Source organism: Bubalus kerabau, chromosome 7 (assembly GCF_029407905.1).
Source record: "Bubalus kerabau isolate K-KA32 ecotype Philippines breed swamp buffalo chromosome 7, PCC_UOA_SB_1v2, whole genome shotgun sequence".
Taxonomy (NCBI): Eukaryota; Metazoa; Chordata; class Mammalia; order Artiodactyla; family Bovidae; genus Bubalus; species Bubalus kerabau.
This window is the reverse complement of record NC_073630.1, coordinates 99,150,494-99,159,264: the sequence shown is the minus strand read 5'-3', so window position 1 is coordinate 99,159,264 and position 8,771 is coordinate 99,150,494. Positions and strand designations below refer to the sequence as shown.

The 8,771-nt window shown below is 47.3% G+C and overlaps 1 long non-coding RNA gene across 1 annotated transcript; it reads left to right on the top strand.

Moving 5' to 3' along the window:
- The first annotated feature begins 107 nt into the window (after positions 1-107).
- On the top strand, positions 108-2,839 carry LOC129658036 (uncharacterized). Its single transcript, XR_008717236.1, has 2 exons — positions 108-1,500; positions 1,936-2,839. It is a non-coding gene; the product is annotated as an uncharacterized LOC129658036 (long non-coding RNA).
- Positions 2,840-8,771: the final 5,932 nt, after the last annotated feature.

The window sequence follows — 8,771 nt, the reverse complement described above, 5'->3', positions numbered from 1 at the left end:
ATGGGGGCTTGAAATGCCGAGTGAGTGAGTTCTCATCCTCTCGCACCTCCGCGGAACGCTGGCGCCCCAGCAACGCGCCCTCACCTACCCAGGATCCAGTCTCCAAGTTTACTTCCCTGGTGCCCAGCCGACCCGACTGTCACCACCCCCGCCCCGGGGGTGCCTCGGGAACTGCATCCCGAGGCGGGATTCATCCCGGCGGGGAGGAATCCCCCGCCCGTGCTCCAAGTGTTGGCCGCCAGGAACCAAACAAGGATTCGCAGCCCAACTTGGGAAGGCTTTGGTGTGGCGCGCTGGGTAGAAGGCTCTGGCCGTTGTTGTGGCTACTGATTTACTAAAGAGCTAAGGAGTGGATTTATTCAGTGTTTAGAGAGCCACCTTAAGCTATTAACGCCAGGGCTCGAGCTGATTTCCTGATGGGAAACTCTTGGTAGCGCTAAACATCCTGCCGCCAAATCGGTTTTTCCTTCTGGGCAGCTCCGGGTCTGCGTTCCGGAGGGTGAGCGCACACGCCCACCGTGCTCTGAGCCCGGCAAGAGAGGCAGGGTCTGGGCACCACCGACGCATGTGACCGACTGTCCAGTTGTCCTCTCTCGCGCCAGGATCCCCGTGGCAGGAAGGATTAGCTCACGGCTCGCTTCAGCTTACTCAGAGCTGCCACTGACTGAAGGGCCGACCCCACTGAATGATTAATGATGCGCGCTCTGGATTTCAGGAAATCTGAGAACCGAGAATTCCCGTGTAAGGCGATGCCCCTACTGTCATTTATCTGAGAAGTATACCTGGCTTACATTCTTGAAATATTTCCGTCTGGAAACATATTTGAAGCTTGAAACTACATTCTAGTACATTATTCACCGTTCAGTTTAATGAAAAGGCTGTAATTTGGCCTGATAAGGTAATTTGGCCCGATAAGGTCTAAGACTGATGGGAAGAACTTGCTTCCTCTATTATTGAGTCCCACTTGAGGAGTCCTATCTCAATAATTAGAAGCCTATAAAGCACTTGTTTGTTTTTCAGGATTGGTAATCTTCCTTGGCTGGAATACTTAACATCAAGGCAGCTGTAAACAGAAAGTCACCTGGACAACTTAGTGAAGCCACTGGGTGGAGGGAGAGAGGGGAAAGAAAGAGTGCATCACTCGCAGATGTGCATGGCCTGGGCACAATGCTCCTGACATACTGCATAAGATGCTAAATCACTTCAGTGCTAAGTTATTTCAGTCGTGTCCAATTCTTTGTGACCCCACGGACTGTAGCCTGCCAGGCTCCTCTGTCCATGGAATTCTCCAGGCAAGAACACTGGAGTGGGTTGCCATGCCCTCCCGCAGGGGATCTTCCCAACCCAGAGATCAAATCCAGGACTCCCACATTGCAGGCAGATTCTCTACTGTCTGAGCCACCAGGGAAGCCCTATGTAGGAAGCCATCCTGGGCTGAACACCCCTTCTCTTTCTGCTGTGCTTGGCTCAAGCTCTAGGCTTCTGGCTTAACTACCACAGGTAAGCAGACCCTTGCAAGGCAATCCTGAAAGTGGAGATTGAGGACAGGTGGTCCCTCACAACAATCTCCTTGACTGACATTACCTCTTTTCAGGATGAATGAGTAAAGAATGCTGAGCCTGGGCACTGTGCCTTCTGCAGGTGATGCCCTTGGGCCTCTGACAAAGCTGTCAGGGTTTAAGACCCATGGCATCAGTAAGTTCCCCTGCCTGTGACACCGTATACCACCTATGCCTCAAGTGACAAAGATTTTCCAAAGCAAATCCAGTTGCTTGTGTCTCCCCCTCCTCTTCCCTGGGGGTCTGCTGAAAGAGCAGGAAAGTGACTGACCTTGAAAACACCATCAACCTCCTTTCCAAACCCTAGGGCCAAAGAGACTCTGAGGCTGAGCCTCTCTCAGTGAAATTCCTCCTTTTCTTTTCCTCTGTTTTTCAGATTCTCCAACCCCACCCCCAGTGAAACAGCCATTCTTGTATCCCTTTCATCTCCTGCAAGATTCCAGCCAGGGATCAAACTTTTGCCTAGGGATGACCCCAGAAGGCCAAGACACCTGCTCAAATTTTAGCTCAGCTGCACCTGGAGGGTGGGGAGGTGCCCTCCGACTTCCTCTGAGAGTAAAACGTCAGGGAAAGCAGAGCATTCGCTAAGCGGAGGAGTGACCAGTGGAGAAGAGTGGTTTGAGTCTGGCAAATCAGATCTCAGATTCCTTCTCAACTCTGCTGGATGCTGGGTGTTTTTTTTGTTTTGTTTTTTTTGAAGTTGCGATTAAAACTGAATGAGTATGGTGTGCAGGAGCATGTAGAGTGGGTACCACTGGACTTTTAAAAATCTAGAAGAGGGCTGAACATGTATTTGGGTCGTTAAAAAAAAGAACAAGCTGAACAGTGAAAGAAGACAGGGCTGCGCCTGTCCTCTGCTCTGAACAGCCAAGCCCCCCTCCATCCCTCAGCAGCTCCGTAGAGAAAGGGACCAGTCGCCCCTCTCTTCGAACTGCATCCGTCCTGGCCTGCGCCCTCCCTGCCTAACTCGGGGCACAGCAGATCAGCTGAGCCTGTGTCCACCACACATCTGAGGTCGAAAAAACTCGCATTTCACGGTTTTGGCTACCCGGTCTCTACTCCTACCAGCTCCACTCAAAAGAGTGCAATCCTGTACCGCTTTTTTTTTCTTTCTTTATCATCAAAAGCCCCCTGACTGGGGACGCTCCCTCAGTCCATTCACAGGCCAATGAGCCTGGTCAAGGTCGCCAGGGCTTAGGTGGAGGCCCCGAGGCCAGTGCGCCATGCTGTTTTTAATTCCTGCACTCTCCCAGCCTCGGAAGTGAGGTCGGAGAGAAGGTGTGTGCTCCTGGCTGCCTGCAGAGAGAAAGCAAACGGTCCTCCAAGGCTAGCTTCCACTCATCGCCCCCTGACAGGGTCACCGAAAAACTAACCAACAGGTTAATGGGTCCCACCAATCATCCAGGCATCAGCTGTGTCCCCAGTTTTGGGGATTTATTTTCCTCAGTTCCTCAACCCCTCAGCCTCAGGTTCAGTAGCCCTATCTCCTTAGACTTACCTTTCCTAGCCCTAGCACCTGAGTTTCTTTCCAGTCCTCCCCCAGTTCTGCGTGAGAACCCGGAGGTGAATTTCTCTTAGCTTTTTGTAGCTGTACCTATGGTCCAGTCTCTAGGGACGGGAGTCAATTGAAAAGCAAGCTATAATGACTTGTATCCTTAGATTGGTACTCAAAAGTCTAGGGAGAAAGAGATGGGGATGAAGAGGTCAGCGCCCAAGGTTCCCTTCACGTGAGGGATAAGCTTACTATTTACAATCTTCCTCTGGCTGGAAACAGAGGTCAGAGGTCTCTGAGACCAGAGGTGAGGCCAAAACTTGGTCCATCCTATCTATAGTGCTTCATGCTGGGTTGAAGGAAGGACCAGAGGTAGATGATGAGACTGAATGAGCAACCCTGGACAGTGCACACCAGTTTCCCAGAAGGTTCTCCAACCCAAGAACTAGGCTGCTGGGGGGAGCCTCTGGACCTCACACAGGCTTCTGTTCAGAGCCAGTCAGTCTCTACACATCTCTGCTGCTGGAGGTGCTCAGTCACTTCAGTCACTTCAGTTGTGTCTGACTCTCTGCAACTCTATGGACTGTAGCCTGCCATGTTCCTCTGTCCATGGGATTCTCCAGGAAAGAATATTGGCGTGGATTGCCATTTCCTCCTCCAAGAGATCTTCCCAAGGAGGGATGGAACCCGGGTCTGTCTCCTGCATTGGCTGGCCAGTTTTATCACAAGCGCCACCTTGGTATAGGTTTGCTACAGTGCAAGGCAAGGGCTGGTTTTCTTGGCTTGATTCATGCAGGCAAAAGTCCAGAGGATCTCAGAAATTTTTTCCTTCGTGAAGGGCTTCAGTCTGGCCCTCCCTCTCCATTCCTGCTGCCCTTCCACACACTCAGAAGCTGTATCCAGACAGCAGCACCACTTGTTTTTTGTTTTTTGGTTTTTTTTTTTTTTTGCTAACAGGGTCCCTGCTGACCCCACAGCGACTTCTAGCTCCATAGGATTTTTGATGCAGGCACAGTTGCATTGTGGGAGGAGCCGGGCACTGACCCCGTTGGAGCCCTCAGTCCACGTTCCTGCCAGGACCCTCCGTTTCCTCCAGGCCTGGCTTCTCACCAGCCAAGTTGGCAGCAACTACAAGAACAAATAGCCTGTGGCTAAAGGAGCCGGGAGCAGGCTGAGAAGGGTGGGAAGGGCCGGCTGTGTGGCAAGGAAGCAGAGAGGAGGGGCGCACAGGCAGGGTGCTGACGAGTGATTAGGAACTCTGCGGGTCCGGAGGTTAGATCTCCTCCTCTTTCTCCAGGGCCTACTACTCCTCTCTGAAGAGGCAGCTGCTTTGAAATGGTCACAGGCACCTGGTCTCCTCCGTATCTGTGAAGTCAGAAAGCAAAGCAGCCTTTGCTAGTAGAAGGAGACCTTTTGTGAATTGACTGCATGGAATCAGTTACTTTTTCTCATAAAACTAATTTCTGGTGCTTTCCAACTAACTTTGTGACTAGTTTAGCTTCTGGTGCATCCATGCACTGAGTCCCAAAGCACTATAGGTCCCCCAGTTACCTCGGCACATGATATCCAATTGGAGAAAATACATTCTCTTCTTAAAGTACTAGAAGCCCCTTATTCTGTCCAGGGCCAGCCATGGAAGATGGAAGACATAGTTCTTTGTGCTGGTGACACATGAGTGCAAAAGTTGTGATTTGATTTTTTTAAACCGTTTTATATTGGAGTATAAAGCTAGTGGAGGTGATGGAATTCCAGTTGAGCTATTTCAAATCCTGAAAGATCATGCTGTGAAAGTGCTGCATTCAGTATGCCAGCAAATTTGGAAAACTCAGCAGTGGCCACAGGACTGGAAACGGTCAGTTTTCATTCCAATCCCAAAGAAAGGCAATGCCAAAGAATGCTCAAACTACCACACAATTGCACGCAAGTAAAGTAATGCTCAAAATTCTCCAAGCCAGGCTTCAGCAATATGTGAACCGTGAACTTCCTGATGTTCAAGCTGGTTTTAGAAAAGGCAGAGGAACCAGAGATCAAATTGCCAACATCCGCTGGATCATGGAAAAAGCAAGAGAGTTCCAGAAAAACATCTATTTCTGCTTTATTGACTATGACAAAGCCTTTGACTGCATGGATCATAATAAACTGTAGAAAATTCTGAAAGAGATGGGAATACCAGACCATCTGACCTGCCTCTTGAGAAATCTGTATGCAGGTCAGGAAGCAACAGTTAGAACTGGACATGGAACAACAGACTGGTTCCAAATAGGAAAAGGAGTACATCAAGGCTGTATATTGTCACCCTGTTTATTTAACTTCTATGCAGAGTACATCATGAGAAATGCTGGGCTGGAAGAAGCACAAGCTGGAATCCAGATTGCCAGGAGAAATATCAATAACCTCAGATATGCAGATGATACCACCCTTATGGCAGAAAGTGAAGAGGAACTAAAAAGCCTCTTGATGAAAGTGAAAGTGGAGAGTGAAAAGGTTGGCTTAAAGCTCAACATTCAGGAAACAAAGATCATGGCATCTGGTCCCATCACTTCATGGGAAATAGATGGGGAAACAGTGCAAACAGTGTCAGACTTTATTTTTGGGGCTTCAAAATCACTGCAGATGGCGACTGTGGCCATGAAATTAAAAGACGCTTACTCCTTGGAAGGAAAGTTATGACCAACCTAGATAGCATATTGAAAAGCAGAGACATTACTTTGCCAACAAAGATCCGTCTAGTCAAGGCTATGGTTTTTCTTGTGGTCATGTATGGATGTGAGAGTTGGACTGTGAAGAAGGCTGAGCACCGAAGAATTGATGCTTTTGAATGTGGTGTTGGAGAAGACTCTTAAGAGTCCCTTGGACTGCAAGGAGATCCAACCAGTCCATTCTGAAGGAGATCAGCCCTGGGATTTCTTTGGAAGGAATGATGCTAAAGCTAAAACTCCAGTACTTTGACCACCTCATGCAAAGAGTTGACTCATTGGAAAAGACTCTGATGCTGGGAGGGATTGGGGGCAGGAGGAGAAGGGGAAGACAGAGGATGAGATGGCTGGATGGCATCACTGACTTGATGGACATGAGTCTGAGTGAACTCCGGGAGTTGGTGATGGACAGGGAGGCCTGGTGTGGTGCGATTCATGGGGTCGCAAAGAGTCAGACACGACTGAGCGACTGAACTGAACTAATAGCTATTAAACAGTGTTATAATAGGACTTCCCTGGTGGTACAGTGTATAGGAGTCCTCCTGCCAATGCAGGGGACGTGATTTCGATCCCTGGCCCAGGAAGATTCCGCATGCAGCAATTAAGCTGATGTGCCGCAACTACTGAGCCTGCACACCTAGAGCCTATGATCAGCAACAAGAGAACCACTGAAATGAGAAGCCCACAAGCAAGAGTAGCTCTCATTCACTGCAACCAGAGAAATATCACATGCAGCAGCAAGGACCCAGCACAACCAAAAAGCAAAAACAAAAAGCGATGTTGATAATTTTAGGTGGACAGCAAAGGGATTCAGCCATGTATATACATGTATCCATCCTCCGCAAACTCCCTTCCCATCCAGTCTGTCTTATAACATTGAGTTTTCTGTGCTATACAGTAGGTCCTTGTTTGTCATCCACTTTAAATACAGCATTGTGTACAATTTGGGCTTCCCTGGTGGCTCAGATGGTGTATATTTCAATCCTAAACTCCCTAAGAAAGGTCATGATTTGAGATAATGCCACCATACCCTGCAAAACCCACTTTGCTCTTAGTGATTGCTTTTGTTCCTGGCACAGTTCAGTTGCTCATTTGTGTCCAACGCTTTGCAACCCCATGGACTGCAGCATGCCAGGCCTCCCTGTCCATCACCAACTCCTGGAACTTGTTCAAACTCATGTCCATCAAGTCGGTGATGCCATCCAATCATCTCATCCTCTGTCATCTCCTTCTCCTCCTGCCTTCAATTTTTCCCAGCATCAGGGTCTTTTCAAATAAGTCAGTTCTTCTCATCAGGTGGCCAAAGTATTGGAGTTTCAGCTTCAGCATCAGTCCTTCCAATGAATATTCAGGACTGATCTCCTTTAGGATGGACTGGTTGGATCTCCTTGCAGTCCAAGGGACACTCAAGATTCTTCTCCAACACCACAGTTCAAAGGCATGAATTCTTCAGCGCTCAGCACAGTGTGTCTCTAATAATGTCTAGAGAGGTCATTCTCAACATAGGTGGAGAGGTATGGTACTTCCAGCCTTAATTCTCCATAAGAAGTGAGTTGGGTGGCAAAGAGGATGAGGAATCAGAGACTTTTCTCATCTATGAGAGAAAAAGAGGGTCAGTTAGAGTTGCTGGTATTGGAATAGCTTTAGCATTCTGGATGTTTGGTTGGTATCCAGAGAGACAGACCATAAGGAAAAGGGCTCTCATTCAAGAAAAATCAGAAGGGGGTGGGAAGGAGAGAAAGGAAGCACAGTGTCTTTTCTAGGACATCCCTCTTGTGCCAGATGAGACAGGAGGAAGAAAACAGAAGTGAGACCAAGCCTGGTACCAGTGATAAACAGATAGGAAGCTACTGAAACCCAGGGCACATGGCCTATCCTTTCACCAGCCCAGTCAAAGACCATTTGTTCAGAAAGTAATTTGATCAAAGCTGATTTCTCATACTAAGTCTGAGAGCTGGTCCACACATACTAAATTTCCCTCTCCCCATAATAAGATGCTTATTTTTCTTCAGTGTTCAAGAGGTAAGGGGACCAAAATTGAAGATGGAACCATTAAAAGGAAGTACACAACATTTGAAAGATATCAACAATAGCAAGTGGATGCTTCATGTCAGTTTAGTTTTTCCCCGAGAAAAGTTTAGGCAGAACATTCTAGAGGAATACTCCTTGCATACTTTTTCTAAAATCAAGAATTTTCTGAGAAGTTCAAAAACTTTTCAGCTTAACCAAAAGTGGTTTGAAAAAAAAAAAAAGCATCCCATTCCTATGACCTCTAAAAGAATTATTTGTGAACTGCTCTTTTTACTTCTTTCAATCTTTCTTTCTTTTTTTTTTTTAACACTGCAAAATAGCTACCTAAAAAATCTTGGACTATTCTTTTGGCAATCACAATACAAAGGTGTTCAATAACCGCAGTATATAAGTTATTTATTATTCTGTTTTCATGATACATTACTTATCCCTTTAATAATTACTGAAATAAAATATGATCTTTACTAAGCTAAGCTAAGCTAAGCTAAGTCACTTCAGTCGTGTCTGACTCTGTGCGACCCCATAGACGGCAGCCCACCAGGCTCCCACGTCCCTGGGATTCTCCAGGCAAGAACACTGGAGTGGGTTGCCGTTTCCTTCTCCAGTGCATGAAAGTGAAAAGTGAAAGTGAAGTCACTCAGTCGTGTCCGACTCCTAGCGACCCCATGGACTGCAGCCCACCAGGCTCCTCCGTCCATGGGATTTTCCAGGCAAGAATACTGGAGTGGGGTGCCATTGCCTTCTCCGATGATCTTTACTATGTAATACTAAATACTAAGAAAATCAAAATGAAAAGCATAAAACTTTTAAACTTGGCTAAGGAGTTGGGAGAGAGGAATATAAAGACCTACAAAATCAAAAATTGTGCAAGAATTTTTTTTAATTGATTAATTTATTTCTTTGGCTTTGCTGGGTCTTAGTTTCAGCATGTGGGATCTTCAATCTTTGCTGCAGTGTATGGGATCTAGTTCCCCAAAAAGGGATTGAACCCAG